We start from the raw sequence: 7,652 nt of genomic DNA, 5'->3' as shown, positions 1-7,652 counted from the left end.
ACGTAGGATTTTGGATTGTAACGATTGGATGCGGGAAGAATTTGATGGTTTGGTGGAGCCCCAGAGCTCAATTCCATATGTCCAAATTGGTCTGATTATTGTAGTGTATACTAATTTTTTGTAGTGATTGGGAAGTTTAGAGCGTTTGTCAAGTAAGTGTTGTAGCAGTCGGAATTTACGAGCAGTTTCTTGTCGTTTCAGTCTTGTGTGTGGATTCCAAGTAAGTCTCTTGTCAAGATGGAGTCCTAAGTATCGAATATGTTCAACAGGCATTCTATTGTACTATTATATAAGATATTAGATGTTTCTGTCAGTTTAGCTATCTATACATTATAAAACATCTTACCCTTCCTAAGGGTTAGCCTAGGAATGGGGACATTTTCTACCTGTCTTTCCTTTTCTCATTCGTCCTATCTGTTTCATTCTGACAGGTAATTCCCCTTATGTTTATTTGTTCTTTTTATCAATTTACTTAATATCTCCCCTTTACATATTACTATACCTCACCTATCTGTTTACCTTTCACACCCTCCTGTTCTATCTTTTACACCTACCTCTTAACCATATTTATAACTAGTCCTAACGAGTATTCTTCTACAATTTATTAGTCTAGATCTGTGTTTCGAACTTTATCAGACGGTTGTATTTTGCTACGTATCTGCTTCGGGATGCCAGGATAATTGCCATCAGCGATTATCCAAAAGAATAAGTTACTTAATTAATTAATTTATATTGAGTCCTGATAATTGAATTCCTTTCCAAAGCCTTGTTTGTGTTTACCAGTTAATTGAATATCTTTAAATTTAATTAATTATTGTTACCATTTAAATGTAAGATACATTAGGGAGTGGTAAAAATTATGCATAGGTATATGAAGTATAGAAAGGAACAATGCATATATTTATACTTAATAGTTTAGAGAAAATTATATTATATTACAATGACTTAGAGAAATGATTTAGATAGCTTGTTCGCCATAAAATATTATCTTACAACTATTTACCAAAATCAGCGGATGTGGAGGATGTAGGTGGGGTGGACTGGTTATCATCTGATCCTTCTCTTCGAATCCTGTCTTTCTTCCTCTCTCAAGCCTGGTCCTCTCTAGTCTAAGTCTTCCTCTTCAATGTCCCTTTTCTCCCACTTCCCCTTTTGGGGCGTTACCTTATTTTTGAATCTAATTCCTCATGGAGGAAAGAGGTGGACTCCAAAAGATCCCGGCGCTTCTCTCAACCGCGTCACTAGTATTCAAAGCCAGTGGAGGATGAGTGAGGATGCTAGCCTCAGACGCTCAGGACTTGAGTGGAGAATCTGGCCATTACTAGAACTTCAATTTAATTATTTACTATAGTATGCCGTTTTAACCATCGGGAAAGACTGTAGGGATGGGTAAGGGATTAGGATGCTGAGTGAGTTTCTCATGGAATATGATGAATTTTGATTTAATAAGTCCTGACACAAATGGGATATTAAGGCCATTATGTATGGCATTGTTGGTTACATAGTAAGGGGCATTGACTATTGTTCTAAGGACTTAAGACTGAAAGGATTGAATGCGTTTGTTCTTATATAGAGTATTTAGCTGTGTGGAACAGTCTTTCTTCCTCTCTCAAGCCTGGTCCTCTCTAGTCTAAGTCTTCCTCTTCAATGCCCGTTTTCCTGGTCTAGTTGTCCTACCCCTTTTCTTCCCCTTCCCCTTTTGGAGCGTTACCTTATTTTTGAATCTAATTCCTCATTGGCCATAGGTGACAGAACGCTCCCTTGGTAGGCATCCCCCCACCCCCAGGCCCGAGAGGGGGTGGGAAAGTTTGACATGTCCAGGAAGGGCCTGCACCTGCTTACTTGGCTTCTGATCCTTCGTCAAAACCTGTCGTTTTTGTTCTAACACTTATGCGTTAGTAAATCTAATAAGAGACTCATGTGACAAACTAAACACAGTCTACATATCCTGGGACGCAGTAAAAGGTTCCTTGAAAGATATTCCACCAGGTGTCGGGACAGATGACGAAAAACCTTAATAATACCCAGAATTGTTAAAAGGTCAATACATATCAATTGATTAGTAAGTAGTTTCCACTTACATGTATTCTGCCTTGTATCATCATTATTTCTTTTTTATTTACTTTATAACCATAACAATTGTTTTGAAGTGTTTTTTATTTTAATGTTCTGTCAATTCTATAATGTTTGTATCTTGTTTTTGTCATGTAGCCCTGACGAAGCCCTGCAAAGTAGGGCGAAACGTCGGTTTACAATAAATAGTTCTCTTTTACTATATTGATATATTGATATATTTATTCACCGCCACCCGGACTATCTTTCTACAATCTTCATACAGTTATTTATCTTCTTCCAATAGGAAAAAAGTATATATTTAAACTTAAAGTAATATAGTATCTTAAACACAATCATTCCTATTTACAATATTTCAATTCAGCCCGGGAAACTCCGAACCGAGCTCTTATGGCGAAAAGAGGTGGACTCCAAAAGATCCCGGCGCTTCTCTCTCAACCACGTTACTAGTATTCAAAGCCAGTGGAGGATGAGTGAAGGCGCTAGCCGCAGACGTTCAGGACTTGAGTGGAGAATCTGGCCATTACCAGAACTCCAATTTAATTATTTACTATATCATGCCGTTTCAACCTTCGGGGAAGGCTGTAAGGATGTATAAGGGATTTGTACTGACACAAATGGGATATTAAGGTCATTATGGAGGGTATTGTTGGTTACATAGTTAGGGGCATTGACTATTGTTCTAAGGACTTTAGACTGAAAGGATTGAAAACGTTTTTTCTTAGAGTCTTTAGCTGTCCTACACAGTTCTAGTCCGTAAGTCCAAATATGTTTTATTATTGTTTTATAAAGTAGTAATTTTTTGTCCAATGAAAGCTGCGATTTTATCCTTAGCAGTCGATATTTCCATATTTCTAATTAGCCGTCCAAATCGTCGGTTAAGTCCTTGTCTACTAAGTTCAAGTAAATTTTTTTTTTTTTTATTTATTTATTTATTTAATGTAATTTACAACTGTACAAAATAATACAATAAGTAAATAGGTTGTATGTTTCATATACACTTGAAAATCTTGGGAAGGAACCACCCATCGGTAGTAAAAAAAGTGTATTTTAGAAACTCTGATTTCACCACATGCCTTGTTTAAAATTTTGACCAATAGTTGAACGATTTCGTCTAAAACCACATTGGTAGTCTCCGATAATTTTTTCAGCGTATTCCTTGATTCGACCAGTTAAGATTAGCGTAAATATTTTATAATATACAGGAAGGAGTGATATTCCTCGATAGTTATTTCAATCCGTCGTTGGGCCCTTTTTGTGAACAGGAATAAGTAGAGACTCCTTCCATTTCTCAGGCATCTCTTCAATTTCCCAGATCTTTTTAACCAAAAGGTATATTTTAGAAACTCCAATTTCATCACATGCCTTGATGCAAATATATTATGTATTATTTTTTTTAATGTGAAGGAGATGGTCGGAGGTATGGTCAAAAATGAAACACAAAATAGTTTACAACTATTTAATAATACATATTACATAGCTTTAATGTTTAATATTTAAATATCAAATTGTTGTAAACTATTTTTTATTTATTTTTTGGACCACACCCCTCCCCTCACGATCTTGTTCACATGTTGAAAAATACGACCAATCATTTATGTATAAAATATTTTTTTTTTTTTTTTTTTACAGAATGGCTCGATTTTTTTATAGCTTTCTAAGTTATAAAAATTATGCTATCTTATAAGTATTAGTAGAAGATGGTTGTGGGTGCGGTCAAAATATAACACAAATAAATTGAAATAACTTATTTAATAGTGCCAACGTTTCTGCCAGAATTTCTATCCTTCATTTAATAAAAATAAAGTGATAAAACGAGTGGAAAATAAAATATATATAGGTAATTGAATAAGTAAGTAAAAATAACATAATTAAGGAAATAAAATAAAAATTTGAAGTTATATAATGCAAAGGAATATGAATATTTAAAAATTAAAATTATGGAAAAAAAAATTATTTTATTCTAATATTATGGTTACATATATTTTCTTTATCTCAATTTTATTTTTCGTTTATTCATTTAATTTTTTTTTCTGCGAATTCAAATTTTTATTTTATTTCCTTGATTATGTTATTTTTTTCATAATTATTTAATTACAGACATACATTTTATTTTCCACTTCTTTCATCACTTTATTTTTATTAATTTAATTTTGTACAATTATTTACTTTATGTCATTCTGTTTATGTTTTACGTTTTATTTTTTTTTTTCATTGGTTGTCTTTGTTCTTAGCCCCGATGAAGGCTAGAAATTCTGGCCGAAACGTTGGTACTATTAAATAAGTTATTTCAACTTATTTGTGTTATATTTTAACCGCACCTCCCAACCATCTTCTCATATAATTTATCCACGGTCAACTATCTTCTCATTATTATGCTATCTTATATTTTAGAAAACAGTAAAGCAGTTTAGGAATCACTGAAGTTTAATTCAAAACTTTTGCATTGTATAAACTTGTTCCCAGTTCAAAATCCCCCTTTTTTTTCTTTTTGTTTTTGATACATGAGTTAGGAAAGTTTTGATGATATTCCAGAACTGGAATTGGATCTGAAGCGGTACAATCCAACATGAGCTGTTGTGTCAGGTGAAACGGGAGATTTGGATTTTGTTTTCAATTTAACTCCAGAATAATATAACCTCGAAGAGAACTTCACAGAAGGAAGGCAGGGATGCAATTAGAGGATGAGAAGGGTTTGTTTTTTATTTTTGTTTTGTTTGAATTTTTTTTTTTTTTTTTGTTTTAAGCAACTTAAATTCATAATATAAAGTGAGTAATGTAAAATACTCTATATGTTATTATATGCTGGGTCATTTAATATGAAATGTCCGTTTAAATTATTCCCGAAATTTAAAGTGGGATTAGTGGATTTTTAGTTTCCATTTACGGATTATAATTAGCCGTTATTAATCCTCTCTTTTTTGATAATATTATCATTCGAACTGATTGCACATTGTTTAATACACCATCAAATATGATCATGGAAACACCCGATATTCGAATAATTTTTTTAAGAGTTTAAACTTGGACACTCGGTATCCCAAGCTTCAAGAAACATTACCACCGCGTGCGAGGAAGCCTTTTGCAACGAATGGACCATTCGCTGACAGTTTAAATGATTTAAAAGTTTGGTTGCTGGCACAGATTTGGATAACCAACCTAGAGGAAGACATCCACCAGTAATTGGCGACGATGAACTTGGCCTTACTGGGGGAGAAATGAAAGAGCCTTTTATTTATGCAAAAAATTAAAATCATTACAAAATATAATATTCACATTTAAAGAAGATAGAGAGAGAAAAAATAAATAAATGAATTTATATATATATCAATATCAACTTTCTTTCCATCTTTCTGTATTCTTTCTTGCATAGTCCTTCCCTTTCGGGAGTAATAGTCAGCACTTCCCGGGGTGACCAGCCCAATGGGAGGCGAGTTCTTTCCATTTCTTCTTCCAGACATCTTTGTAACCATCCCTAGCAGCTCTGCACCAGAGGGATCCTGCCATTCTCTTGAACTTATTGCTCCATCTTTTCTTCTGACGTCCTCTTCTTCTTTGAAGGTCGTATGGAGTCCATTCTGTGGCAATTTTTGACCATCTGTCATCTTCGCATCGAAGGAGATGCCCTGGCCATTTCCATTTCCTCAATATTTTCAACTTGAGTGTGTCAGTGAGTTCTATTTCTTTCTGTATCTAAGCATTTTTTATTCGACCCCTATTCCTCACATTCACAATGCTTCTTCCAATATTATTTTGCCACATCTGTAATTTCCTCTCCTGAGCTGTAGTCAGTGACCACGCTTGGCATCCATAAGTGACCACTGGGCTAATGCACCTATCGAAGACCGGCCTCTTAAGGTCAATACTTGTTTTTCCCTTCATTATATGCCTAAGGTACCAAAACTTTTTCCAACCGAGTGCCAATCATCTCTGAATCTCTTTTGCTCCTCTATCCGTAAATGATATTAACTGATCCAGATAAATATATTCTTCAACATGCCAGCTTATGGTTGTTAATTTCACACTCCTCTTTTACTGCCATTTGTCATAAGTTTCGTCTTGTGGTAGTTCGGATAAAGACCAACTTCTTCACACAATGCCAGAAGCCGCTTAATCATTTCTCTCAGTTGTTCCATGCCTTTTGCAAAGAGCACAATATCATCTGCAAAACGTAGGTTGCTCATCCATTTTCCATTTATTTTGATGCCTACTTCTTCCCATGCAGGACGCCAGAACACCATCTTCAACAAAATTGTGGTTAGTGGATCACCTTGTTGCACACCCCACTCAATATCAAAGCTTTGTCCATTCTTTTCAGTCATAATATATGCTGTCATCTCCTTATAAAGCTCTGCTATTATCCTAATATATTTGTCCTATATTCCAAATTATCTCAGTACCTTAAATATTTCTGAATGTATAATACTGTCAAAAGCCTTCTTAAAATCTAGGAAACAAAGATATAGAAAGAATTTATATTCATTTACTTTCTCGATGATTACTGGGCAAGAAAACCCTTATCAAACAACTAAAGGAATTGCAACACAACTGAAGTGTATCATCAGTTTCATGTTATTAGGAGACCGTTGGTAAAGTAAAAAAGGTAGATCAATGGCTACCTCATGAACTTAATTAGTGCAGCAGCTGAAGTGTTATGAAGCAGGCGATTCACTGCTTACCAGGCAAAAAAAACGAGCTTTTTCTCGAAAAGATAATCACATGTGACGAAAAGTGGATTGTATATGACAACAGGCGTCGGTCAGGTAGGTGAAAGATTAACTAAAATAATAATTAACGACACATGCCAAAACCAAAAAAAAATATTGGTTTCTGTATGGTGGTCTTTTTATCTAGCGATGAAACCATCACATCCAAATCGTAATATTGACACAATACATAAAAAACATATCAAAAAACAACGTGCATTGGTTAATTGGAAGGTACCTGTACTATTACACGACAACGACTGACAGCGAAGAAACCCAAGCTGTGTTACGAAGTCGTTCCACACTTACCTTATTCGCCAAACTTATCTCCAACATATTTCCAACTCTACGAAAATTTGGACAATTTCCTTAATGGTTGTTACGACGGGTAGGGGTTCAAAATGAACCTTTACTAGCCCAACCGTGAAAAGTACTGCCGAATTTTGTTATTATTATATTTTAAGGGACTGAACATAATAACCTGTAAACAAAATATAGAAAATATCTAAACTAGAAAAAAAGGAACAAAGCAAACTTAAAACTATTACCAAATTATTGGAGAAGTTTGTCGGGGGGTGCAGTCAACAAAGAACAACATAAATAAACCAATTTATTTATTACAAAACCATATTTATTTATTTTATGCCGACGCTTCGACCTGAGTTTCAGGAACAAAAGAGATATCAACAACTTTTAGAGAAATACAAAATTGAAAATGAATAATATACAAACAACTTTGGAATTATACAAAATATTGAATTGAATTATAAATTATAAAAAATTGATAACTGATAATTGAATAGTAAAAAAAAATTAATTGATTGATAATCGTGGAATTAGATGGTAGTAGATTGAAAACAGTGAAAGATGAAA

General features: G+C 34.1%; 1 protein-coding gene across 1 annotated transcript in view; it reads left to right on the top strand.

Annotated features, from left to right (window-relative positions):
- Positions 1 to 7,652, top strand: part of RhoBTB (Rho-related BTB domain containing) — a 161,069-nt gene that overhangs the window by 57,430 nt on the left and 95,987 nt on the right. The window contains exon 2 of the mRNA XM_067047563.1: positions 4,609 to 4,766. The gene's annotated coding sequence lies outside the window, so the exon portion shown is untranslated. The remainder of the gene's footprint in view (positions 1 to 4,608; positions 4,767 to 7,652) is intronic.

The sequence above is a fragment of the Halyomorpha halys genome, unplaced genomic scaffold (genome assembly GCF_000696795.3).
Source record: "Halyomorpha halys isolate HHAL.00 unplaced genomic scaffold, Hhal_1.1 Scaffold351.1, whole genome shotgun sequence".
NCBI lineage: Eukaryota > Metazoa > Arthropoda > Insecta > Hemiptera > Pentatomidae > Halyomorpha > Halyomorpha halys.
This window is presented reverse-complemented; position numbering and strand designations above follow the sequence as displayed.